This window comes from Tiliqua scincoides, chromosome 10 (genome assembly GCF_035046505.1).
Source record: "Tiliqua scincoides isolate rTilSci1 chromosome 10, rTilSci1.hap2, whole genome shotgun sequence".
Classification (NCBI taxonomy): domain Eukaryota; kingdom Metazoa; phylum Chordata; class Lepidosauria; order Squamata; family Scincidae; genus Tiliqua; species Tiliqua scincoides.
Genome location: NC_089830.1, coordinates 27568812 through 27595543, shown reverse-complemented (window position 1 = coordinate 27595543; position 26732 = coordinate 27568812). Strand labels below are relative to the sequence as shown.

At 43.1% G+C, this 26732-nt stretch overlaps 1 protein-coding gene across 1 annotated transcript in view; it reads right to left on the bottom strand.

The window, feature by feature from the left end:
* Window positions 1-26732, bottom strand: part of ARHGAP35 (Rho GTPase activating protein 35) — a 78758-nt gene extending 52026 nt beyond the window's left edge. The window contains exon 1 of the mRNA XM_066638403.1: window positions 26523-26732. The gene's annotated coding sequence lies outside the window, so the exon portion shown is untranslated. The remainder of the gene's footprint in view (window positions 1-26522) is intronic.

Here is a 26732-nt window from a genome sequence, read left to right as displayed (position 1 = left end):
TTTGAACTTGTTTGCTTTATTAAGGAATTATACACCAGATCCAGTAAATGGTTACAGAAAATGCTCCAGGGTGACATGCCAACATTCAGAGCACAGTACTCTAATAATGGGCTGTGTCCCCAGAAAGTGAATCCTAAATAAATAACATTGAAATAAATGCAACACAAAAGCATGAAAACTGAGACATGATTTTCTTAGGATACAACTCTATACATGTTAATGGCACATATGGAACCAACTTGGGGTAACCGATGTTCAGAATCTTGGCCATTGCCAACTACTGGAAATATTCCCAGAATGCCAGAAAGACTTCCTGAAGTGAAAAAGGAAGTCACTCTGAGCTCAGGTCTAAGTCATGTGCATCTAGGTATCTTTTATTTTCTGCCTTGGGTGATTTTCAAAAACACTAGAGAAAGAGGATGCATACAAGAATGTGAAGCAAGACTATTTTCAAATGTCCTGAAACAGTCAGCTTTTAAGCTAGGATTTCTCAAACCGTTGGTCACGACCCACTTGGTGGGTCGCAACCTGATTGTTGGTGGGTCGCGAAGCTTAGCCAATAAGCTGATGGGTGAGAAGGCAAATGCACAAAACCCTATGGAAACAGATATATTGCATATTTACCCGCGAGTAGGTGAACTTGCCTTAGTCCATTGGAAAGGGCAAGCTGAGAAGAATCTAACACCAGAATGGCCCCAATCCGATGAATACAGTTCCTCCCTCCAATCTAATGAATGTATTGAGCCCTATGGAAAGCAAAACTAAGCTACATGTTCACGTTTACTCAAAAGTACGCAAATGTGCCTTGACTCCTGGTCAGATCAGGCAAAGAGGAAGGCAAGGCCACCAAAATGGTCCCGATCTGATGAAAGTGGAGCTCAACAAATGTTCCAGAAGGCAGCCCCCACCCCATAATAGAATAAAAGAGACACTTGAGCTGGTAAGGTAAATTTTTTTTTCTATTTTAGACTTGTAAAGCTAGGTAGGTCCTTATAGTGATACGGTTTAAATATAAGAACTTAAATTGAACTGGGCACTGGGTAGGGCTGAAAATCTTACTGATTTTTTTGTGGAGGAGAGGCGTTATTGCAGGAAAATTCACTAGGTGGAACAGGGCTGGCTTCCCCTTATTTAATTATTTGTTTTACTTTAATCACTTATAATTGTTTTTTTAAATTTGCTTGATGATGTTGCTTCCGGTGGGTCCCAGATAGATTGTCATTCTAAAAAGTGGGCCCCGGTGCTGAGAACCACTGTTAAGCAAAGCTGACCAGATAAGCTAGTTTAAACAAGGAGCGCAATTCCTATGCACCAGGCAAAGGTTATGCCAATAAACTTTCAGAAACAACTTTATGTCTACTTGCATCATTTTCTCTGGTTACCCAAGTGCTAATTGCAATGGATGAGAAATGCACCCAAATTCCAATTGACCATGCAGTTTGTGATCACTAACTCCATATCATCTTTATGCTATCTACTTACAAAGTCCAGTTAAAATGCTGCAGCATCAACTAGAAGAGTAGACAAATATTAATTCTGACAAAACTTGAGAACAGAAAAACTCAATGTACTGACTAGCAAAAATAACTGAGCACCACTACAGACACATACCCTCCAACTTTACTCTCCCTCCCCTGATAATAAATCTAATATTTCATGCACAAAATGTTAACACAACACACCAACACAAGCTCTCTCTCCATTTTTAGCTTAAAGTGAAGAACGGAACCAGATGATTATCCAATGTTTCCTTTTATCAGGCAGATTATGTCTCTGGAAACTCCAAACAGACAGGCTCTGTCTAACAGGATCACAACTGGTTGTAGTAGCTGGCAACCTTCAGTCTCGAAAGACTATGGTATCGCGCTCTGAATGGTGGTTCTGGAACAGCATCTAGTGTGGCTGAAAAGGCCGATTTGGGAGTGACAATCCCTTCCACACTGGGAGCAAGTGCAGTCTGTCCCTGGTCTGTCTCCCTGGCTATGGGCCTTCCTGGTTAAAAGTGTGAAAATTCATAAGGATTCATACTGTGGCATTTTAACCAAGATCTAGGTAATATAAAAGCAGATGTTTTGTAAATTAAATAGTAAACTGTCTCAATCATACTGCTTTTGCAATATGTTAAGCATGTTATTCGGGATTTAAAAAACAAAACAGATTAACATACTTTTATTTGAAAATTGGAAAAAACAAATGAAACTGGCATGCAGATGACACTGTTGACCTTCATAGCTACAACATGCCTGCTGTCAGAGAACATGGACTTTGAATCTGGTCTAAATTATTCTTTGCTTAGATGGCTGAATAATGCAGTTTAACTAGTTCTTTGGATGGAATGAATTACAAAAGACAAAAGGCGGCTGTAAATCTGAAAATGCTATTGTATGCTTGAGTTAGAAAAAGAAACCTGGAACATTTGATCTTAAGTGCATTCAACTTTTCTAAGAGGCAGTTTAAAAAATCTGTTGAGTCACCAGATTAAGTATTTGGAATACTACAAAAAAGTGGGATGCAGGAAGTTGACATGAACTGGAAATTCAAGGCTCTTCTGAATCTGAGGCCAACTGAAGATTTCGTCCTAGCTGAGTAATAAAAAACTCAAAGATTTTCTACCGACCCATTCAGTAGAGTTTGTCAAGGTGGTACTCTGAAAGACTGGGCTTTCTTCTCACACATCCAAAAGGAAAGGAAATAGTGTTCTCCCTCCTCGACCCCCCCCCCCAGAAAGAGCACACTCCTGATACGGTCTTCTGTATTTAGAAAACTTAACTAACCATTTAAAGAGGATGTTTAGTTATAAAGCTCAAACCAAGAACTGTTTTTTGCATGCTAATGTCAGGGCTTGCTGTCTCAGGTTAGTATTTGTGGGGACAACACAGTGGCCTCCAGTTTGAGAACCAGATCCTACTGGTATGCAGCCTAGTACCTTGACTAGATATTGCATCAGTCTCAGTAACTAAAATCTTATCCAGTAACTGAAGGAACTTATCCAGATGACAAACTTTGTAATTTGATTTTTCAAAGCGGATTTTTCTTTGTAAACTGCTTTGTGAACTTTTAGTTGGAAAGCGGTATATAAATACTGTTAATAAACTCAAAAGTATGGGCGTAATGTGAGGCACTAGGTTTCCACTGAGAGATACAGCTCTGCGGGCCCCAATTAAAAGGAAATAACTTGATATCCAGTCCACCCATAAAGGGCTATCACAGAAATGAGGAGTGTAGCAGCAAACGAAAGACAGAGCATTCAGTCTGCAAAGAGTTCACACTGACACTGAAAAAAGATTTGCCTTGAGGCAAAGTCTGCTCTAGACAGCAAGTCCAACTAACCTGGCAAGGCAGAGTGAGATCAGTCTTCTCCACACTGTGCATCACATATTAGTCAGTTTCAGCTACTGGTACAAGTCCACAGCAAACCAGCAACAAAAGAAAAGCATCAGGAGCCAGTGTGGAATTGATTCAAGGGTGCTGGTACTGGAAATAACTGGAGGGTACCAAAATACACCAGCAACATCAACACACACTAGAGCACCTGAGAGAAGGGGTAATAGGAGGTTGTCCCAGCCGTAGAAAAAAATTGGGAGACTTTTCTTTCAAGAAAACAGCAGAACAACACATGCAACAAACTGATGATACAACTAAGCAAAGGCAAACAAATCTGCAGCTTGGAAGTCTGCCATGTAAACATTCCTCAGAGGACAAAAACTAAACCTTGCTGGACACTGAACTTGTCTACTATTGAATCTTTAGTCACAAATATGCTTAGTGGGCATCTGCTAAAACATTTAAGCAAGCTTAATGAAACCCTATGGCTTGGGGACATCAACACAGACTATTCTTCACCCTGAACTTGGCTGCTGTATTTCTGAGAGTGAAACTACATAAGAGTGTGTCAGCAAATTTACTACCAAGTTTTAAAAGGAAGTTACAGAGACAATGACAAGTGATCCAACATCTAACAGTCATATAATCAGCTGAATTCTATTTTAATTTATCCTTGCTCCTTCTGCTCCACTTTTTTTGTTGCTGTTGCTTAAATACTATGTTACTTCAAATTTTCCCAGTCCAACCCTGAAATTTACCACCAAAACAGACAAGTTTGCAGATTTCTATGAATCTTTAGTAAATGAGGCTCTAAGCCTCAAATTAAACAGCCCCAGGAAAGGGTAAATCAGAAAAAACGTCAGTTCAAAGCTACTGTATTTCAGTGAAACCGAGTGTGAAATCTATGCACATACTAGGTGCCCAGTATTAGCAGCCCCACAGTGGGGGCTGATCACTCCTTCCCCCAGTAAAATGACACCCTGAGGCAGGACTGAAGCTTGCAGCACCACAGGACACATGTCTCTCTAACATGCATTTGTTTTCACAACTGAATAGGGTTGCCATTCAGTTAAAGATATACTGGCTGACCATATGGTTAAAGACAGGAGAGGGAATATAGTCGTGCACCACTTAATGATGGGGATGCGAACTGGCATCCTGGTTGTCAAGCAGCGCTTGATGTTATGTGAAGCCTCTGAAGGGGGAGTCATGCTCCCCTAGCCTCCAGAGGCTTTTTGATGCTTGGAGAGGTAGCGCGCAAGTGTGTGCTGCCTCTCCGAGGCTCAGAATGCCCATTTTGGGTGAAAAGACGTGACTTCATTTCCTGGGAAACCGGAAGTCATGTGTTGTCGCCCAAAATGGGCAGTCTGAGCATTCAGAAGCAAGGGGAGAACAGCTCCCCTTGACTTCGGAGGTTGTCAAGGGGTCAACAGGGGCCAGCGGTAGCTGTCGGATATATGAGCTGTCGCTGGCTAGAATGCTGTTAAGCGGCGCTCACCTGTACTTCTTCCAGGATGGCACCTGAAGTTTTTATACATTTCTACATTGAAAGTGTGAAGTACTAACAGAGGCACCTTTCTAGCAAACAAAAGATTCTAAACTGACTAATTGTTGCAAAAATATAGGGCGCAATACTAACCGGCACTTAGGCTGGCATAAGTGTCCCGGGAGGGTTGGAAATGTGCCATAAAGCACGTTTGCACCTCCGTGGGAGGAAGCTGCGGAGATGCATGGAGTCCAGCAGAAGCCACTGCAGCGGCTTCCTCACCACCACTTGTGTCAGCACACCCGCGCTGACACAAGCAGCGAAGATGGGCGTGGGGGGCGTGGGGGGGCGTGGAGGAGGCGGGAGGGAGGTATTTCTGGGCAGGGGGAGGGCGGGCGCGCGGGGAGCCAGGGGCAGGGCTGGGACCCGGCAGTTATGCCAGATCCCCATCCCCATCCCTGGGGAGAACGGAGTGGCTTCAAGTCACTCCACTCTCTTTGGACTTGCACCACTTTCAGAGGTGGCGCAGGTCCGAGGAGACCCATTGGGGCCAGCAGCCCTTACCCAGGGGTAAGGGGAAGAGCTTCCCCTTGGCTCTGGCTGAGCTGCTGCAGCCAATGAACCTGCATTGGATGCAGCGCAAGCCTCCTGGCTTGCCTGCCCCAGCACAGGTTTGGATTGCGCCCTTGATCTCCAATGCCTCCAAAAGCTGGTCCATGTCCTTACTGAATGTCACTTTCATTTACTGAAATCCAACAGTGATTTTGTCTGCCCATGATAACTGTGGCATATGCAAGACACCAATCAATAAAAATGACCCAGCACTGAGTGTGATTGGAGAGAACCAGAACTTCTTGGCACTAACTAGTTAGCAAAGCAGCAAGAACAAGAGCCAGTCCTGGTTCACGCTGCATTCGCGGTATGGAAACAAAGGCGCACGTTTAGGCTGTCTTATTTGCAGGGTGATATTCCTCTGCTGCAAATGGTCAACAACCAAGTTATCTTCTCTATTTGCTGGATACCACACTTCAGCAAAATCAACACACCCCAAAGGAAGAATTTCTTTAAAACATACCACATTAACCTAATTTAAAGGATGTTTGTGACTGATAAACAAAATTTGCACTATTTGTATTTGAAACGAAGTTTATCTGGTAAACCTTTAAGAGTTCAAAATGACACACTGTTGAAAATCACTTTTAATAAAGGAAATAGCAAATGGCCCTGAAGTCGAGAGGCAGAGGCACAAAGAGTGCCGCTTCAGTCTGCTGAATATACTGTATGTGTAACAAAGGGGAAAGGATTTCCTCAAAGAGTCGTAAATTTTCTCACTGCACTGCAGTGGCTCAAGTGTAGAAAATCTCTGAAATGGGTCATTTGTATCTTTGGAAAGGCTGGTTTAAGCTTTTAACCATCTGGATCTGAAACATTTAATCTCAGGCAACAGATGGGCTATTCTTAGATGGGGCACAGACATGAGCTTACAGCCATGAGCACCAACCCCAAAGTCACCCCATCATTGGATCTCTTTGGAAACTCACTGACAAGGGAAAAAGCAAGTATGGGTCCAACAGCTACTGCATGACAGCCTATCTTTGATCTTAAATGAGGGAAATGCACTCTCTGTATACTTCTAAACAAATGAAGCTTGCACAGGAACAAGTCTTCTCTTCAGTGGATGGAAGCCTTGCACAAGAAAAGGCTAACCATGACAGGTGGCTTTTTAAAACGATTCCTTGAATCTACACTTAGCAAGACTGCACTCTGTTTATTTCTGCAACACTTCCAATACTGGCAAGAAGCCCGGGAAACAAAATGGGTGCTCTAGTTAAGTAAATATATTGCAAAAACTTGGTTTCCAAATATGTTACTAGCCCACCCCCTACCGCATCATTAAAAGGAAGAAGAGGTAAGAACAACATGCTCCTTTTGGTGCAGTGTGAGAAAGTTCAGATTCCTTTCTCAATAAAGGAATCAATAAAGACTCTCAATAAAGACAGAAACATTTCTGAGCCTGCATTCAAGTACTTCTACTACATCCAATGTTGCTCCAGAGAGTGGGTCCCCTGGCTGCTGAGACTGGCTTTTTCAGTAACACAGCAGCCTGCAATAGGAAAGTAGAGACTTCGGAAACTCCCAATGTGTACACTCAAGTTTACTTCACAGTCCCACCTGGGATGTCTGCTGCTTATCCAATGAAAATTAATGGGTGAGCAGGACAAGGTTGCAGAAAGTAGACATCAAGGTATGCAGGGCCCAAACTGCATAGGGTTTTAAAAGTAATAAGCCAGAACCTTGAACTGGGCCTGGAAAAAAATGGGAAGCCCATGCAGGATGTGTAAGATCAGAGTCACATGCTCCAAGCAAGAAGCCCCCATTAACATGACTGTGGTCTTCCATATCAGTTATAATTTCCAAATATTGTTTGGGGACAGCTTCACAAAGAGCACATTGCAATAATTCATTTGGGATGCGACTCAGACATGAACAACAATGACCACATCTGCATTCTCAGAATGGGTTACAGCTCAACACACAAGTTAATGCTTGCAGAAATGCTCTTAAGTCAGCTGTCACATGATTTTGCAAACAGAAAGCTGAATTCAGGAGTACCCCCCAAGCTGTGCACCTATTTCTTAAGAAAGAGACCCCCCATCAAGAACAGAATGAATCACCATTCCCTGATCAGCTCTCCTACTGACCACGCCCACTTCTGTCCTATTCAAATAACTTGCATGTCCCAATGCAACCCATCACTGCGTTCAAAGAAACTAAGAGACAATAACAACATTACACAAATAATACAGCTAATCAATTCAGAAAATTTCCTAATTTGATATATAGGAAGCTACACATCTTCCAACAAGTTTAATCTTATCAGGAGGTGTGTCTAATAGAACCAGCAACTGGGAAGCCCTGTCCAGTTTTCTCTAGGGGAATCTATGCAGTCTGATTCACACATGCATGTCATCATAAAAATGAAGGATAATGAAGAAGCAGAATACTCTTTCAGCATATCAGCAGCAATAACCTCACTGTTAAATAACATTTTTTTAACATGCTACGATTTTGAAGAGCTAGCTCAGGGATGGCCAACCTTTCAACTTTAGGGCTCTTGGACCTTTGTTAAAAGGTCTACACAATTGTTACATTGTGTAGACGAGGGAGTGACAAGTGACACATCTCACAAGTGACAAGCTGCACCTGCTGAAATTCCTTCTTCTACACAATCGTTAAATGTCCAGGAGCCCTAAAGTTGAAAGGTTGGCGGCCCTGAGTTAGATAGTGGAACTGGGGCAAAAGTTGGTTTTGTCATGTGTCATTCATTGACAGTGGTCATGATCCAAGAGTTACTTTAGGTTGAACCAAAGGTTTGCACAAGCCCTTGAAAAAAAGACCCAGGTTGCACTGGAAATCCCTATCACAATCAAAGCAGATGTACAATAAGCCTAGGAGGCAAGCACTTTTTGCTCACCATTCAAAAAAACCAAAGGGGTTACTGCAGAGGGACATGGTCTGTCATGAGGTGAGTCAAATTGTGATAGCAGCCTTTCCTTAAAGCGGCTCATAGTCTTACTTCATAAGAAGCAGAATTGCCACTCAGAACCTTCTCACATGAAACCAGGAGTGCTCAATTCTCTTTTCCCATCTTCCAGTCACTGAACTGTTTTCTATTGGATTGGTTATTAACAGGGATAAATGGTAACTTCTCTCACCTTCTTGCTGTAGTGTTCTAGACCAGCAGATGGGACGCTGTCTGACTGCTTTGTTTTTCAAGCAGCAAAGCTCCACCTCTATGCCAGCGGTTAATTAAAAGTGATAGAGGAAAGAAGGAAATATCTATGCTAGCAGCACTCAAGCATTTCACACTTCTCCCATTTCTTCATAGATATAGCGAGGCCTAAACCTTATGAACCTCACACCCCCTTCCTTGAGAAGAACCAGGTACCCTTCACAATTCTTAGGTTTGGTTCAGAAGATACAACCGAAACCAACTAAGAACCCAATGCGATCCAACTTTCCAGTGCTAATGCAGCCACAATGCAGCACCGAGGGAAGGGGACAAATATTCCCTTATCTTGAGAAGGCCTCCATGACTGCCTCCAAACTGCAGTATGCAGTGCCCACCCTGTTGCCATGAATGCATCAGTGCTGGTAAGTTGGATAGGACTGGGCTCTAAATCAGGGGTCTCCAAACTTTTCAGAAAGCAGGCCACATTGTTTATTTTACACATTTTTGTAGACAGAGAAAAATCAGTTTTATAAAGGGCAGAGGCAAGTGGTGCACTGTACACTCTCCCTGGCTGACCCATTGCGAAGCGCATTGTTATTTATTTACACATATTTGCAAAAATGATGCTATTTTCTTACCACAACCATTTTACAGCATTGTTGGAAGTCAACGTGTGGAAACTCAATTTGTTTTACCTGCAGGGGTGAGGTTTTGAATAATTATGGTTTCAGGGTCTTCATGCACATCTGGCCCAGGTGACAGAAAATGAGGTTAGCCAGAGTCACCACCACTCTGGCCATATAGAAATGAGTGTGGTGGTCAGAACTGCACAGCTTATCTGTCCAACTGTGTGGTTCAGAAGAAAACATTTTAAGTTGCTGAGGGCAAGATAAAAATCTTATGGTGGGCCAAATGTGGCCCCTGGGCCATAGTTTGAAGGCCCCTCGCTAAGTCATCAACCTTTGGTGGTCCTTAAGAGCCACCAATGTTGAAGTTAACTGGAATCACAAGGTTTGTCCTTTCCTCTGGTTCAGAACCAAACTTGGAAAAGGGTTCCATGAAATGTGAGTACTTGCGCCCCATTCTGTATTTTTTTCAACTCGTTCTAGTACAAGTATTACTTTTATGTTGTTTTTCCTCGTTGGATTAATATTGGTTACCCCTTACCACCCTGCTCTGTTTAGAGGGAAGCGTGTTTATCACCATCTTTTCAAAAGACTTTTCGGCAAGGCCTGAAGACCCTTCTGTTTAAACAAGCCTTCTGAGTTCTCGGCCTTTATAACATCTTTTAATATTTTTTACAGGCCTGATTCTTTTATGATTTGCTGCTGCTCTATGCTCTTTTTACCTGACTGCTGTTTTTTATGATATGTGTTAATATGTTTTTATTTGTTTTTAATTATGTTTTTAATCTGTTTTAACCTGTTGTAAGCCGCCTTGAGTCCCTTCGGGGAGAAAGGCGGGGTAAAAATAAAGTTATTATTATTATTATTCAAAACAGACTTGGAGATGAAATGGAGTTAGAAATATTTAACTCACATTCGTTTAACTGCAAGTACAGAACCCAGAAACAGTATGCATGAGACCTGGGAGAGGTAAGACACACATCAACGAGAGAGAATGAGAGAAAAATATTTTCAGCATAGGTATAAGTGTACTTATTAGCCACACAATGAACTTTCCATTCCAATGCAAATAATGCTTTAGCTAAGGAAACAGCTGAAAAATAGAGCAGTGTTACATACTTTTACAGTGGGCACAGCCATTTCCACACCTCAAGGAGCTATTTTTACTAACAAGGCTTTGCAAATCCTTTTGTATCATCAAATAAGAATGTTAAGAATTCCCACTGTATGGCCTGGGTATATCTGGGCGCCAATTAAGATGCAAGGGCACACACAGCAAGTTCCGAGGTTTGCTATCAGCCTGTACTCCAGCTCTTTTCGTTGTGCTCAGCTACTTAAAGTGCAAGGCATTGCTGCTGTGCAACATTCATTCATTTTAACTAGGCTCATTTCAAATAATGCCCTACATAGCATACCATACAGTCATGCTTTTTCTCTCCCTGATTTATAAGTAATGCACGCTGATTTTTGTGACATATGCCTGTACCTTGCACTATAACAGTTCAATCAACAACAACAAGGCCTTTCTTCTATTTTCTACATTAGGAAAAACTAAACAGGCGCAGGCTATAAAGTAAGGCACATCTGTCACTAGCAATGGAAATCCTCATTCTCTCACCAAAAATCCACAGTTAAAAGAAAATGTGAAACCCAGTTTGGAATCATTTTCACTCTAAGCAATAGCTTATTATAAGCCCCAACAACTGTCTTAGGGGAGCAGAATTAGGTCTTAAATATCTAAGAACCAGGCAAATAATGCAAGGCATTCTACAGCTCGCTTAAGCAGTTCCAAAGCCCTATCACTGTGGTATCAGAACACTTTGAAGCATCTAACAGCTCAGATGGTGGAAGACTTGGACAGTAGCCAAGCAGCCTGGACTCTCTCTCCAGCTGGGTCATTAAATTTAACTAAAGCATGCAGGGGAGCGAGGGGGAGGAGATCCAAGCTCTAGTAGAACAGTATCTCAGGCCATAAGATTCTGCCTTTTGCACTTCCAGAAATGCCTTCAGATGGGCAAATACTCCCAAAAGAACCAGGTAAGTCTATTGTTGCAAAGAATTGCTTAAGATTTCGGCAACTGTAACCATACAGCTACAGCTAGCATTAGCCTCTGAAACAAAGTTGTGCACTTAGAAAACCAAGAGAGAGGGAAAGGAGGCAATTCACTGGTAAGTGGGACCTGCACAAAACCTAATGAAACTAATGGGAGCTGCACAAGGCTATAACACCTGTAGTCCTTCCATTTTCAAGGGCCTTCCAATCCAAAAGTTCTCAGTTGAACTGTGAATCAGATCTGCTAACAGCTTGTCTAACAAAAGGTTGACATTTTCCTACTATCAAAAACTCCTCTGAATTTTTTTCTATGAATACAACTAATACAAAATATAGAACATGCACCAAAAAAAAAAAATACACATTTAAGGAATTACCCAGCAAAACTAGCAGCCCTTCTAATCCCAGAGACATATAGCAATGCATGGATAACATGTGAAGATGACTCATGTGATCAGCAAGACATAGAGATGGCTTTCTATGATGCTTATAGTTCTGTAAGCTATAGATCAGCATTTGCCTCTATAAAATGGGTGGAAGCTCTCAAAGATTAAGCCAATCACCATTTCACCTCCAATTAATTGCCAACTGGACGTGACACTTATTGAATACTCCACACCTGGGACAGAACACTCAGGTGGATTCATGTGTATAAAAATTTGATGCCATTCAACTAAAAGTTCTGAACAGAAAACTTAGTACTCAGGTTTTCCCACAAGTCACTTGTTCTTTTCACCCAGCTGAAAAGATTCGGGTGGCAGGAAAGATTATGCATCACTGAAGGAGACTAAAGTTTAATACTAGAGGAAAACCCTATGAAATCTGCAACCTATCCAGCAGCCATCAAATACAAGTGTCTTCTCACCTAAAAAGTAATACTAATCAGGCTTTGGTGAATTCTCTAAGGCAGTGGTACCCAAGCACTTTAGTGCTGGGACCCACGTTTTAAAACAACACCCTTATCGGAACCCACCTAAGTTTACAAGACTTAAAAAAAAAAGATCTAGAAAATGAAACATTGGGACTAGATCCTATAATGTGTTTTAATTCATGGTTTAAAAACTCAAGCAACATATTAAATTATGTTTTAAACTAATCCAGCCACAAAAGCCTTAGTATGTTTGTAAATTATTTATTTGTTTATTTACAAGTAATAAATCGTTTATTTAGGGAGTTGAGCTCTTTGCAGGGCAGTTAGCAGCTATCTGATTATTTAATTATCTGATCTTTCCATTATCTGTGTTTTCATTGAAGGCTTTGCTTGGTAGGACCCATCAAAAATCCACTAGTGGGTCCTAACCCACAGTTTGAGAACCACTGTTCTAAGGTGACATGAGGAGATTCCAAAAGATGCACAACAGTTATCATGAATATTGGCCACTTGCTTTAAACATCTGAACATGGATAGTACTGTTGAGTCCAAATGCTTCAGCCTTACTGGAGATAGTTGTTAATAAAATGAAACAGACATAAACACACAATACAAATGAAGATATGAAAAAACAATTGGTTAAAAACTGATCTAATTTCTGTAGCATTTGACTACATTTAATTTAAAAATATTATTAGACTGAAAAATTCACTAATGGTATAGCAAAATTGTATAGCAAAGTTAAAGTCTTTTCACACGTTATGTTTTACATTTTTATTCCATCTTTCCTACAAGGAGCTCAGGTTAGTGTACATAGTTCTCAGGGTGGTGTAACTCCTTTTGTCATCACAACATCCCTGTGAGGAAGATGAGGCTGAAAGATAGTCACAGGCCCAAGTAACTAAGGAAATTTCGTGACTGAGTAAAGATTTGAACCTGGATCATTGGCCATATAGTACAACTCCCAAACCACTACACCAGCGATTTCCAAACTTTTTTGACTGGCAGTTTGACCTACTGGGCCATTGACTGCAGCTCCTCATTAGGGTTACAATCCTATACATTGTATAGGCAGCAGCTTTTTTGTGAGGATTCAACAGTTCCCCTGGCTGGTTTCTACAGCTCCCCGGGGAGCCACAGCTCACAGTTTGGGAACCACTGCACTACACTATCCTGGCTCTGAGATTTAGTGATCTCAGTTCTGAAGTTTACGCAGTCTGTTCTCTGCAACAAACAACTAAAGACAAGCAATTTTGGGTTAGCCAAGATTCTGGGTGACCAGATTTCAGTTAGTAGTAGTTTAAATCCAATTTCTCAGGCTAAAATCTCCTATTCCAGGGGGCTATTGCCTAACTGCAGGCACATTATTATAATGTGCTCCCTACCATCACCATTCTGAAATAAAATAAGCTGACAATGTCATCGTCAAAGGAGCATATGGAAGGCTTCTGAAACATTAAAAACCAATACAGAGGCCTCTTAGAGCATAATAGTATTCACGTGATTCCTACAAGAAATTCTGAAAACATAGCTCTAAGGCAGGGGTGCCCAAACCCCAGCCCTGGGGCCACTTGCGGCCCTCGTGGACTCCCAATGTGGCCCTCAGGGAGCCCCCAGTCTCCAATGAACCTCTGGCCCTCGGGAGATTTGCTGGAGCCCACACTGGCCTGACGCAACTGCTCTCAGCGTGAGGGCAACTTTTTGACCTCTTGCATAAGCTGTGGGATGAGGGCTCCCTCCACTGCTTGCTGTTTCACATCTGTGATGCAGTAGCGGCAGCAAAGGAAAGGCCAGCCTTGCTTTGTGCAAGGCCTTTTATAGGCCTTGAGCTATTGCAAGACCATTCATTCATTCATATAAGTTCATCTTTAATATATACATTTATGTAAAATATATACATTTATGTAAACATACGTAAATTTATTCAAATTTTAAATGTAAATTAATTGCACACAGTGTCAGAGAGATGATGTGGCCCTCTTGCCAAAAACTTTAGACACCCCTGCTCTAAGGCTTAACAACACTGGATCAATGGAGCTATATACTCTATGGTAGGCCTGACCTTTAAACCTCTCCAGGTATCAAACTAATGGTGAGTCAACCATTTATGCAGACATTCAAAGAAATGCAGAGTGGGGGACTGGTGTCACTCTGGCTCCTCAACCACTAATCATTCAGGCTTTGGGCATCACATCCACATATAAGATTACACAACAAAGGCTGGTGCACATTGGTCCAAACTACAGGATCTGAACACTAATAAATCCAAGCATAAGGTCCAGCTGTTTGGACCTACATGTGTTGAGCTTTATACATCTATGATATGGACAAACAGAGGGGCTTGGGAGCTGGGTGAGCCAGTGCAGACCTGATCCTCCAGAACACATTCACTCAAACTTCTGCATGGGGCAAAATCATGACCCAGAAAGTGGCTAGCTAAGAGTAGTAGCAGTGCTCTAACCTGACAACTCCTGGAGATCAAGGGCAATTATCTTCAGAAACTTAATACCTCCTTTTAGGAGAAAGAAAAGTGATTGTAAGTAGCAGCTGCCAGTTTACTGTGAGAATTTTCAAGCAATTTAATATGCAATCCAGAGAACACACAATGCCTCTGCAAGTAACCAGCAAGAGAAGACTTTCTCCAAAAACGAGATATGATGCAGCACTCATATCCACTTTTCACAGAAGATAAATGAAAAGCATTTGTTGCAGCAGCATAGCATTCCACTTACCACCTTTATTCCTTTAACACGTAATTTGTCTCTCCTTCATTTATTACTAAATCAGACCAATTGCAACCACCCAAAGTAGGCATATAAATGTATGCCAGTGAATGCTTTCATTTGACACTTGCAATCCATACTAAACCTAGACCTTAATGAGATCAGGATACAAAACCACCTGCATTAACAATCACTTAAGATTACTTCTTTCATGGAAGTGCAAGACAGTCATGTCACTGGTCAGGGTAATTAGGTTGGCTTTGAACAGTACGAAAGTTTCCCATTGCTGCACAAGAGAGAACCACAATGGCCAGCCAGCCAGTCTCTCTCTCCTCTACCAAGCATGTTTCAAGAACAGAGCTCAGTCCCTCAGAAAAAAAGGAAAAAAAATCCCACAGCACAAGACTACAAGGTGCAATCCTTCTAACTAAACAAGCAGCTCTGATCGTTCCTCACAGAGAAACTCTCCCTATCAGACAAAAGGTACAAACAACCTAGAATTAATAGTGAGAGGGGGGAGGGAGGGAGGAGTCCCATTACTTTTAAAGTTGTAGAAGGAAGATTCTAAAAATTTGTGGTTTTTAAAGGACCACTAACATATCTGAGAAAGACTATTTAACTCAGCCCTGATGCAAAAAGATGAAGTATTTAATTGAATTCAATTAAGAAGCATAATCTTATTCCATCTGGTATACTGTATTCTTTGCAACAATAAAGAAACACCTATTAAATTCAGATATGATGTGCCAGTGGCTCATGAGGAAAAACGTGGGGGGGCAGGGGTATCTGGGTCAGTGAAAAGGACTGCAAGTCAAACAAAACTCACCAAACTGCTTCATTTAATAAAGTGGCCAGAAGCGAAACTCAAATATACATTCTGCAATGAACAGAGCAAAAATTTTTAAATGGTTATGACAGAATAAGAAAGAACATTTACTGCTATCAAATACAGTGATATGGAATGAGTCAAGAATACTACAGGAAAAAAACAGCAAATTTTTATTTTACTTCTTCACTTTTACTTTTTGGAGTACAGGACATCACTCTGACCTCTGCCCCAACATCTCCTCTTCAAATACGAAAAATTTCTTTTGTTCAACATAGGATAATTTCAAGGAAAGTGAATTGGAAGGACAAAAATAAAATGTGAAGTGTTCTGCAAGAATACGAGTAGTGTTGCTTATTATAGCTTCCTCAACATCAGTAGAATGATATGGGCCATATTCAGACATAGCACTAAATCATGCACTAACAAATCAAGTGTTGATGAACTTCCCTAAGGGAAAGAAAAGGAGACTGAAATCTCTTCTGAACTCTTTTGTGCAAGGGTGAAAATGAAAGTTTCTGCTTTCTATTTAAAGGACTAACTGCAGCTTCCCATATGTATAGTATGCACTTAGGAAACCTGGTAGAATAAGCCTGACCTCAAACCATGGTTTGACAGCCTCACTTGTTCAGAATATGGATAGTAGACAAAGGTCCCCAGGTTCTTATGTAACAGGCAACTAGTCTGTTTAAGAAAAGCAAACAGTTTCACTTTCACCCTCGCACAAGAGAGGAAAGGGGGGCAGTAAGAGAACCCATAGCTCCTTTAGGCTCATTCCCGTAGAGCACTGGCTCAACCTGTGGTCTGTGGACTGCAGGTGGTCCACAAGACATTGAGAAGTGTTCCACAAAGTCTCAGAAAAAAATAGCCTCCCATCACTTCCAGCCTCTTGCAGAATGAGCGCTCTCCCATGAACCACCATAGAGGCAGAGAACGGGCTGTCCACAGCTGGCAACAAAAGCAACAATCTACATATCTCCTCTATAATGCAGAAGTTGAATAAATCTCTAATAAATCATACTAATTATTACAAATTTAATTGTATTTTTTGGTGAGCTAGGGGTAGGGGGTTGCATGTGGTCCACAACAATTCCAATTTTTACTTCAGTGGTCCACGGGCTCCTAAAGGTTAGGAACCACTGCCATAGAGCCAAGCCATCCAAGACGGCCCTTTTGGTTGTGGCGTCATTGAGAGAGGTTAGGGGGGATGGCAGTCAGAAACAGTGTCTTCTCAGTGGTAGTACCTGTATTATGGAATACCCTCCCCTTTTGAGCTGAGAACAGCTCCCTTGTTATTAGTCATCTGGTAAGGCCTGAAGATGTTTTGACTTCAGAAAGCCTTTGGAACCCTGTGGGGTTCTTAGGGTATGCTGGCTGCAGAATGGTGCACACTGATTTTTAGTAAGGTATTCAATGTTTTTGCAGTTGCTACTGTTTGCCACTGGCTGGCTTCTAATGTGTATTTTACAGTTCATGTATTTTATATGCATTTTTGACTTGTTGTGAGCTGCCTTGGGTGCCTTTTGGGGGAAAAGGTGGGGCATAAATTGAAAGAATGAATGAATCCATGGCTGAGCATTATATCTGAATTGCACCAGCATTTCCAACAGGAGCCCAAATGAAAGGGTTCTTATAGAAAACTCATGGCAATTGCTTGTGAGATGTGTATCTTCCATGCTGGCATCTCAAATCCTTATTTCTGTTCACATAGCTGGCAACCAGAATGGCATAACACTGCTGTCATGTCAGAGTAATCTATTTTGTGACTGGCACAGCTGCTACACACCATTCGAAGCTCTCATGGTGCTGGCACAGTATAGTCTAAAGTTCAGGTCACTTATCTGGGCAATGCTTGCCTCAGACATGCAAGTTCATCCCTGAGTAAGCTGGTCTTTGTACATTTTAACACCATTAACTTTAAAAAAGGACTGCACAGAATTCACAGAAGACAGGTCTGTCAATACCCGTTTAGCAATGATATTGAAACTCAACCTTCACATTCAGAAACTGTGAATACCAATTGGTGGGGATAAACAACAAAGAGGGCTATTGCATTTGTGCCCTGCATGGACACTTCCAGAAGCACTTGAGGCCACTGTTAGAAATGGATCAGATTAAGGTCCAATATTCTAACAAAGCCGTTCTTACTAAACAGCTGCTCTTTGATACACACCCACACACCAACTGAACAATTTGGCATGCTCATCTTCCACATGTTTGGTGATGTGCCAATAACTCCTTTATATCAACTTCTTCACTGATATTCATTTACTAACCCAGCTTGTACCGTCTGCTAGAATGGCGGGGGGGGGGGGCGCGACCTTAATTTTTAGTCATTACAAACTCCCAACAGAATATCATTATGCAAAAATAATCTTTGATGAGAAGTGCATGCTTGCATCACAACCAATCTTACCTCATCAGTTTATAATGGCTGTTACCAACAGGGCATTTATACTACTCCCAGCTGCTATAAAAATCATTGTCTAGGCTTGAACATACACCTACCTTGGGGCAGCTTATTCAGCACTCAGGATATATGCACTTGAACTATCATTGAAAAACATGTTACTCTTCTTGTAAGTTTTATTTCAAAATTTTCTCCTGAAGAGCAGCTGAACAGTGTTTCTCCATAATGTGAAAAATAAGTGTCCCTTGTATTTTGCTGAAGGTAACTTGAACAATAAAATATAAAATATATGATTTCTGTAACAGCTGACCTCAAAAGTCACATATTTTTGCCCTGAGCTTGTTTTTTACATTGAAAAGCAGACTTTAACTACAGTTTGCTTCTGGAAGGCATATAACAGTAAGTTTTCAAATTAGTAATTTTGCTTAATTTCCATAGATGGGCACAGTGCTAAATAGAAATCCTAAATTTCACAACTGTTCCTCTAAGCATTCTGTACTGCACAAGGCATGTGGATTGTATGACCAGAGGCTTTAGACTATATTTCTGGGTAGTAAAAAGGCTCTTATTTAGAAGCAAATGGATACATTTTAATTGTTATAGCAATCAACTGAAATGCATGCTTGCTCAGGAAAATAAATGATTTACAGTTAGAGCCTCGATTTAAATTATTTAAAATTGCCTTGATTTAAAAATCAATTTGTCCTGTCTCTGTGAGAAACATAATTCCAAATGTAAAAGATCAGATACTTTGAAGTAGAAAAGATCCTAGAGGGCAAATCTTCCTCTTTCTTGTTCTACAACAACTAGAGTTAGACCAACACTGCCAACACTGTCACTATTATTCCCTCTCATAAGAACATAAAAAGAGCCCGGATGGATCAGGCCAAAGGCCCATCTAGTCCAGTTTCCTGTATCTCATAGTGGCCCAGATGCTCTCGTGTACAGGTTTAAGAGACACCAAATACTGTACAGACTTTCACATAGAAATTTAAAAAAAAAAAAAAACTATAGCAAACAAGTCTGAATTTTTCTTATTTATCTGAAGGATTAAAAAGGAACCAGGGAAAACCACAACCAGATTCAGAGTAAAATTGTACAGATCTACTCGCAAGGCTGAAACACAGACTGGGTGTATCCTAAGGTTAATGAGTCATGACTAACAGCTCGCTCCTCTGCATGTTTACTCAGAGGTTAAGTCCCATTCTGTCAATGGGGCTTACTCCTAGGAAAGTGTATACAGGACTGCAGCCAAAGTTCTACTAAAACAATTAGGCTTACAGCTCAATTCTACTACCAGGCAGAGCTGGCGCTGCAGTTGCACATTTTCTGACATGTGAGTAAGTGATGCTGGCAGAAAGGCCTGTGCCATCCTGTGGTGCTACATCCCGTCCAACAGCCACCAGCATATGTAAGTGCTGCACTGAGCACTGGAGAGGGAGAGTGCAACAGAGGTGGGGAGGGATGTTTTGGGTGAGGGAGGGTGACAAGAGGGGTTGGTTCAGGTCAGAGAGGTGAAGAAGAGGCCTTTGCCACATCCTAACCCTTGCCCCAGATCTGAAAGCCCTACACAAGGCTACTCAGTTCTGCACCAATGATTTAGCAGGTGCAACTTCACATAGTACCACTGAGCAGGCTGGAGCTCTACATGAGCTACAACCTGCTCAACTGCAGCAATGGGTACAGCATGGGCCTGACAGCCCCACTGCACAGAATTGGGCTGTTATGCCTTAGAATTCAACCCAGTATTTCCTAAAACAGTGGTTCTCAAACTGGTGGATTGCAACCCACCAGTTTGTGCAAAGGGTCCCTTGTCCCTTTAAGGGGTGGGGGAGGGGCGAGGGCAGCAATGCGCATTGTTAACAGAGTGGAAGGGGGTGCTTATACTTACAGGTGGCTGCAGGATGCTGCAAGAGGTGCAGGGAGCCCCATGCAGCCTTTTGCAGGGGTCCCCAATGCTTAGAACACTGACAAAAGCAAGTGTAAAGCAGTTCCTCTTTGCATTTGCAACTAGGAAGAGTTTTACGCCTGCTTTTTTCAACATTCTAAGCACTGGGGAGCCCTGCGGAGGGCTGCACAGGGCTCCCTACACATCTTGCAACGTCCTGCAGCCACCTGTACATAAAAGTACCCCCCTTCCACCACCACCCCGCTACCAATGTGATCCTCTGGATCGCGTTGCTGCACTCACTTCCTCTCCCCCAAAGAATAAAATAAGGCAAATAAATTGTAGCAATGCTTAAGTCACATGGTTACTACTAATACAGGGTTTTTTTTAAGTTTATTATAAGTCTTTTTGGAGTATCCACAGAGGGCCCAAAGATGGAAATGACATTTGCAAATAAAATATGAAAAAGTTAAATCTTCATCTTGACAACTGACCTTCCAAAATCATCAGCGCCAAGTACTTTGCTTTCAGATACCAACCAATACAGAGAAGGATAATATACAATTCACAAGGTGTCTCTGCAAAGCCAGTAAGCCATGGAGAACTGGCACTTTCTTTAAATATCTCATGAGTGCAGTGACAATCTGTAACCCTGGATGGGTATAAGCACAGACAATCCATGATCCAATTCTACAAACCCTGGGCTTGCATGCTGCCTTTCTCCATCTTGCAACTTCCCTTCTTGTTTCCAATTTATTGTCAACCACTGTTTGCCCAGTTTGAATGGAATGACAAAGTATGGTTTGCATGAGAAATCAGCATTTGTGAAAGGGAGTGAACAAGTACAAGATCTGTTCATATAGTTCCAAATCACAATAGACTGTTACGTCTGAACCAGCCCACTGGGTTTGAAATGCTTAGTGAAAACAGCATCACTTCCAGGGTTGGGGCAAACCCTGTGCAACAACAGATTATGGGCAACCAGGTGCCTGAGACCATTCCAGGCCTGAAGCATCCTTTCATTTTCAAATCTCAGAGTTCTACAGGCCAAGATTGCCATTCAAAACATTTGGAAACAGTCACAGCAAAGTCCTTGGATTGTCTCCTCAGCGAGCAGCACATTAGTGGATGCCTGACCACCACAGTAAGCCACCACATTTGCCATGTATGTTCTGCACTTAAATATGCTAATTAGTGGAATCTTTCCAATTCTTAATACTTCCCAAACATGTCCCCCAGTAATGAACAAATTGTATGATCCTGATCCAACAGCACAGATTTTGTCAAATACAAACACAATTGTAAGCGGCAGCACACTTTTACCTCACTCCAAGTAGTTATACTAATGCAACCACAAAACTTGAAAGTTGCTTGAAAGTTATCTGTCAGCACACAATGACTCTCCTATGTTAGAAAAGAGAGCAAGCTTCAAGCAAGAGGTTTCTCAATAAGCATATACTGAAAAAGAATGCGAGGTTAACAAAGGAAAGGTGAAGGGACTGGGAAAAACACATTAGAATGGATGAAGAGAATGCTTAATGATGAAAATATCCAACCATCCTTCAAAAGAAGGGGAGAAAATCCAATAGCAGGATTCCAGGGCATGTGAAGATCTCTTAGCTATAATAAATCTGCAAGCAGACAGTTATATGGCTAAAAATAATAGATCAACAAGAGTAGAAACACTTATAAGTGTTGTGTTTTTTTCCTGAGACACTGAGTCAAACTATTCATGCAGTTGCTATTTAAGGACAAGGTCAAAAATGCTGCTCTATGAAACACTTAACCTTATACACACTTTAAACATGTTTAAGTTGCAGTCCTAAACACACTTATGGTAATTTAGTAAAATCAATTGCACTTACTTCCAAGTAAACATACTGAAGTGCCAGCTGCGAAGACAAAATGACTGGATTTCTCTCATACACGCGCGCATGTCCAGTCTGAACCACACACACACAAAAATCAATCATTTATGTTGTACGAACTTGACTAAAGAAAATGCAGCAGCATTACATCAGCATGCTAAAGCTCTTGTACAAAACAAATGTGAAAAATCACTGCTGGTTTTCAGGCTCTCACGCCCAAGCTAGTCTCACAGAGCTGAAACACACACTGCTACCAATTCCCTTGGCTTAGCACCCCCGTTTTACCTATCCAAGATACACCAGTAAGGAAATATGCTGAAAATTTGCAGAACACACCTCCCTTGAAACAAAGAACCACAGTAACAGGCATACATAACTACCAGGTAATGTATTACCTTCTATGATTCTTGAACACATTAATACATGAACAAAAGAAGTTGTAAATATCTCATTAGCTCTGAATTTCCTCCTTCACTTTCAACATGGAAAAGAAGTGTCTAAATACAGCAGCTACCAAGCCAGTTATATGGCTTGGAAACAGAGAAAAATCGGTTCTCAGTGGAGCTGTCTACTTGCTCTATTATGTAAAACACTCTTCTTGCAGAGGAACACACACTCACATTTCTCTCTTAAGAATGTGAATGGTGGTAAAAAGCCAGGTCCAAAACTTCAGCCCACAATGTGTGAAGAAAAAAAAAAGCTATTTACTGCCACATCCTGAAAATCTGCTCTTGGCAATATTTTCAGACCTCACTAAAAAGAGAACAAACTTGAATTCCTGAGACCAGAACGCCTTGCAATTCACCACTCCAACACAGATAAATCTAAAAGGCCTTTCAGGATCAAATTAATTTCCTAGTGACTGGAATTAACCAGCTTTACAAAAAAAAAAAAAAAAAAAGCCCCTCTGCTAACAGTATGCATGCTCTCTGGGTCTTTCCAGAGATTTCTCCAGCACCATTTACAATTAAAACCTCATGACTGTCCCACTGATCAAAACTGTTTTGACTTATATCACAAAGGAGCATTTTTGTTTGGGAGTGACCTAGAGACACACAGTATTGCTGAATAGACTTTTGCAGAGGAACTGCCTTAGAGATGGGTCACAAAATGCTGTTGATACTGATATCATGAGCAAAGATTCAGTTTATTCTTCTGTGCACAAGACCAGGCAGAAAGTTATACCTGGATTTAAGGACTGAATTAGGATTAGGAGCAATAGAAATTGGTATGAAGAAACTTAAACTCAGTAGGTAGTTGAGAAGATGTTCCTGCAACAACCAAGAAAGCTAATTCAGGGGTTCCCAAACTCCTACAGGGGCACTGGGAACCAGGAAAGTCTTTGCGGGGGCAGGGAGGGGGCAGCTCTGGCGCCACAGTGATCATGTCACACTGCAGCCAAGGGGCATTTTCACTTTTCTGGGGGGTAGTACTGGCCCTCGGCAGGGTGCAGGGGGCTCACAACCCCCTCTGCTTGCCTCCTTGCTGCACTAAACAGCACTTATTCTCCTACCAGCACATATTCTCCTACCGGAACCCATTTCCGGTTTTCAATCGAAAACTGGAAGTGGGTTCCAATTGGGGAAAAGTGCAGTTTAGAGCAGCAGGGAGGCCAAGAAAGGGGGCTGCAAGCTCCCATACCCTACCAAGGGCTGGTGCTGCCCCCCAGATAGATGAAAAAGCCCCATGGTCACAGCAGCAGCACAGTCCAATTGCTACAGTGCTGTTGCTGCCATCCCTACAGGGTCACTCCCCTTAAGGGGGAAATGCCATTTCCAGTTCTCCTGGTGGGCCGTGTGTGTCCCCCAGTTTGGGAACCACTGAGCTAATTTACAGCCCAATCCTATCCACACTTTCCTGGGAGTAAGCCCTATTGACTCCAATGGGACTTACTTCTGAGAAGACATGCATAGGATTGGGCTGTTACTCTACTTTTTTTTTAAAGACAAATAGCACTTTAAAATCAAGGTTTCCAACTTTATGAAAACTGAACTTTACTAGTTCAGGATATTCAGTAAGGTAGGTAGTATTTCACTAACTTCCAATTAGCTGAGCATGTTCTAGTAGTTCATTAAACAAAGTGCTGGCCCAGCTCTGAGTCCAGGGCTGGGAACCCTGCAATTTAATCACAATGACTGAAAGTGGACATGAGAGATCCTGGCTAGTAAGCTGGGCACCCATCACTTGCCTTCCAGCTGCACACGATGACTTATTTCAGAACAGGCTACGAAAGGATGTTGTTGGATGTTGCCTAAACACAGATGAAGACTGAACAGGGACAATAAACAGAAAAAATGTTAAGTATTGAAATAACCTGAGCTATCCAGGCTTGTAAATTCTCCATGAACCATGAACAAAATGCAAAGGCAGGGAGGATAAGAGAGGGGAGATCCCATCCTCCACCTTCCCTCTAAAATTGGAGATACAGCACAGGAAGACAAGAGATGCCATCTTTACAGGGCACAACCCAACACAAAGCCCAATGAAGACTCCTCCCAATATGAATACTGAAACAGAACAGATTCTGAAGAAAAAGGCACTTACTCTCAACCCCCTTTCAAAAAAACCATCACAAAACCATGATCTGGAGCAGCAAAGTTTGAAGGCAAAAATGTTCTGAGTTTCAATAGTAGGGAAGGGGAAAGAGAACCACGAAGGTTCAATAAGATAGTGTTATTCACAAAAGCCTAAGAGACTGTTTCCTCATTCTTTCCCGTTTTATTTTGAGAGGCTTTATACAGAAAGCAAGACTTTATACTGACGTAGGTGTCCAAGTGTTACAAAGTAGTAGAGTCTATTCTAGGGCATTCCACCTATTATTCTAGCACTATCGTATAGGTTTCAAATAGTTTAATATAAAATAATGTCTTTTAAAAATAAACCCCTCCTTTCCGTGGATTAACTAGCACACATGATGACTGCACAGGGCAGAAGTATGCCATTCCTCAGGAAGTTGGGAAATATCCCAACAAATACTACATGGGTGCAGGAGAGACATCTTAGCCATCATGGGTCACTTGGGTGCAGAAGAGACATTGTGTGTAAGAAAACAGGTGGAAAACAAGCATTGCAGCCCTCAAACACAGCATTTTGACTACAGTTTCATACAAGACAGAAGACATGGAGGAAGGAGAATGATGCGTTCATGAAGAGAAGACAGACATATACAGTATTCCCTTGGCACCCATTATGTCCTGTGGGGGCAGGGTGAATGCACACTCCCTCTGAAAGGGCAACAGGCACCACTCCCCACCATCGCTGGAACGTAATCCACTTCTCCCTTAAGGCAAACCTACAACATCAGATCTCCTTCAAAACCGAGAGCTTCCCACGTTCAAGAGAACTAAGTGGGAGAAAGCGTCTAGAAACATACAGTCATTTGCCATTCCTGTAATCTCCCAGAAATGGAGAGGCACATAGGAGAACCTCACAGAAGTAATCAGGAGGATGACTTCCAGCTCCTAACCAACCTGGACCCAGGCAGGATGCTTCCTACACCTCTTTCCTGAGGCCTGTAGCTATGGGTCACTTCTCCTTGCGCCAAGCCCAGACTCCCCAACACGCACACACCCAAAAAAAGCAGGGCTGAGACTGCCACTTGTGCTCTCCTCCAGGCCAGGTACCAGACAGGTTTCTAGCCACTCCTCCCCTTTGGGGGGGGATGAAGGAATGTGCTCCCATTCCTGGTGGTGTTTGTTTTTTACTGGACTCTCTTCCAGTCACCTCAACACCGGATTTCAAATACTCTTCTACAGGCCCCCCCAGGGTCAATGCCTCTCTCTAGTCCCAAGCAGCAGGACATACTGTGTGTGCATGTGTGTGTGCGTGCCCGCGCACAATGGTGATAGAGGTGTTGGGGGGGGTGCTGTCCACTCTCCATTTCCAACCCTGTCCCATTCTCACTTCACCTCCAGCTCCCTGGAAAACCCTGCTTGTGTATTATCCTCTACTGGGGGGAGGGAAGGAGGGAGGCCTTCCTTTTCTCGCAGAAGTCGTCTCTGGCTCTCCCACAAAGGACATGGGGGGGACACAGAGACACACACAGAGAAACAGTAGAGAGCCTCCCTTTTATACCACCCCAAGTTCACCAGCCCAAATAGGACCCTGCCAGGAGTGAGGGGGGGCAGAAGTATAGCTGCCTTTACCTGGCAGAAAAGGGGGTGCCACAAAGGTGCAGATGGGAAGGGGTGGGGTGCCACAAGGTGGCAGATGGGGGGAGGGCGGTGCCACAAGGTGAGGGGTGAGGGGGTGCCACAAGGGGGCCAATGGGGAAGGGCAGATGGGGGTGCCACAAGGGGCAGATGGGGTGGGAGCAGATGGGGTGCCACAAGGGGGCAGATGGGGCGGGGGGGATGGGGGAGCCACAAGGGGAGGGGGGAGGGGGTGCCACAAGGGGCAGATGGGGTGGGGGCAGATGGGGTGCCACAAGCGGGCAGATGGGGAGGGGGGAATGGGGGTACCACAAGGGGAGGGGGAATGGGGGTGCCACAAGGGAGCAGACGGGGAGGGGGCAGAGGGGAGAGAGGGGAGGGGTGCGTCTTCTGCCGCCCCCGCGGAGGGACCCCCAAGCACCCCAGGGGCACGTGCCCCTCCCTGCTGCTGCTGGCTGGGTCCCCCCCCAGCAGGGAAGGCCACCCCGCCACGCGCCGGGGGCTGCCTGCGGTGCCGCCCTGAGGCCGGAGGGCCATTGTTCCCCCGCTCCAGGGGCACGTACCGGGTCTGCGGCGGCCCGAGCCGGGCTGGCGGGGCGGGGCGGGGCGGGGACGCGGGACCGGCGGCGGGCGGAGGAGGCGCCATATTCCTCCCCTGCCCCTCCTCCTCCTCCTTCTTCCCGGTGCCGGCGCGGGCGGGCGGGCGCGGCCTGGACAATGGCGGTGCCGCGGCGCTTCCCTCCCCTCAGGAGCCGAGGCGGCGGCGGCGCTCT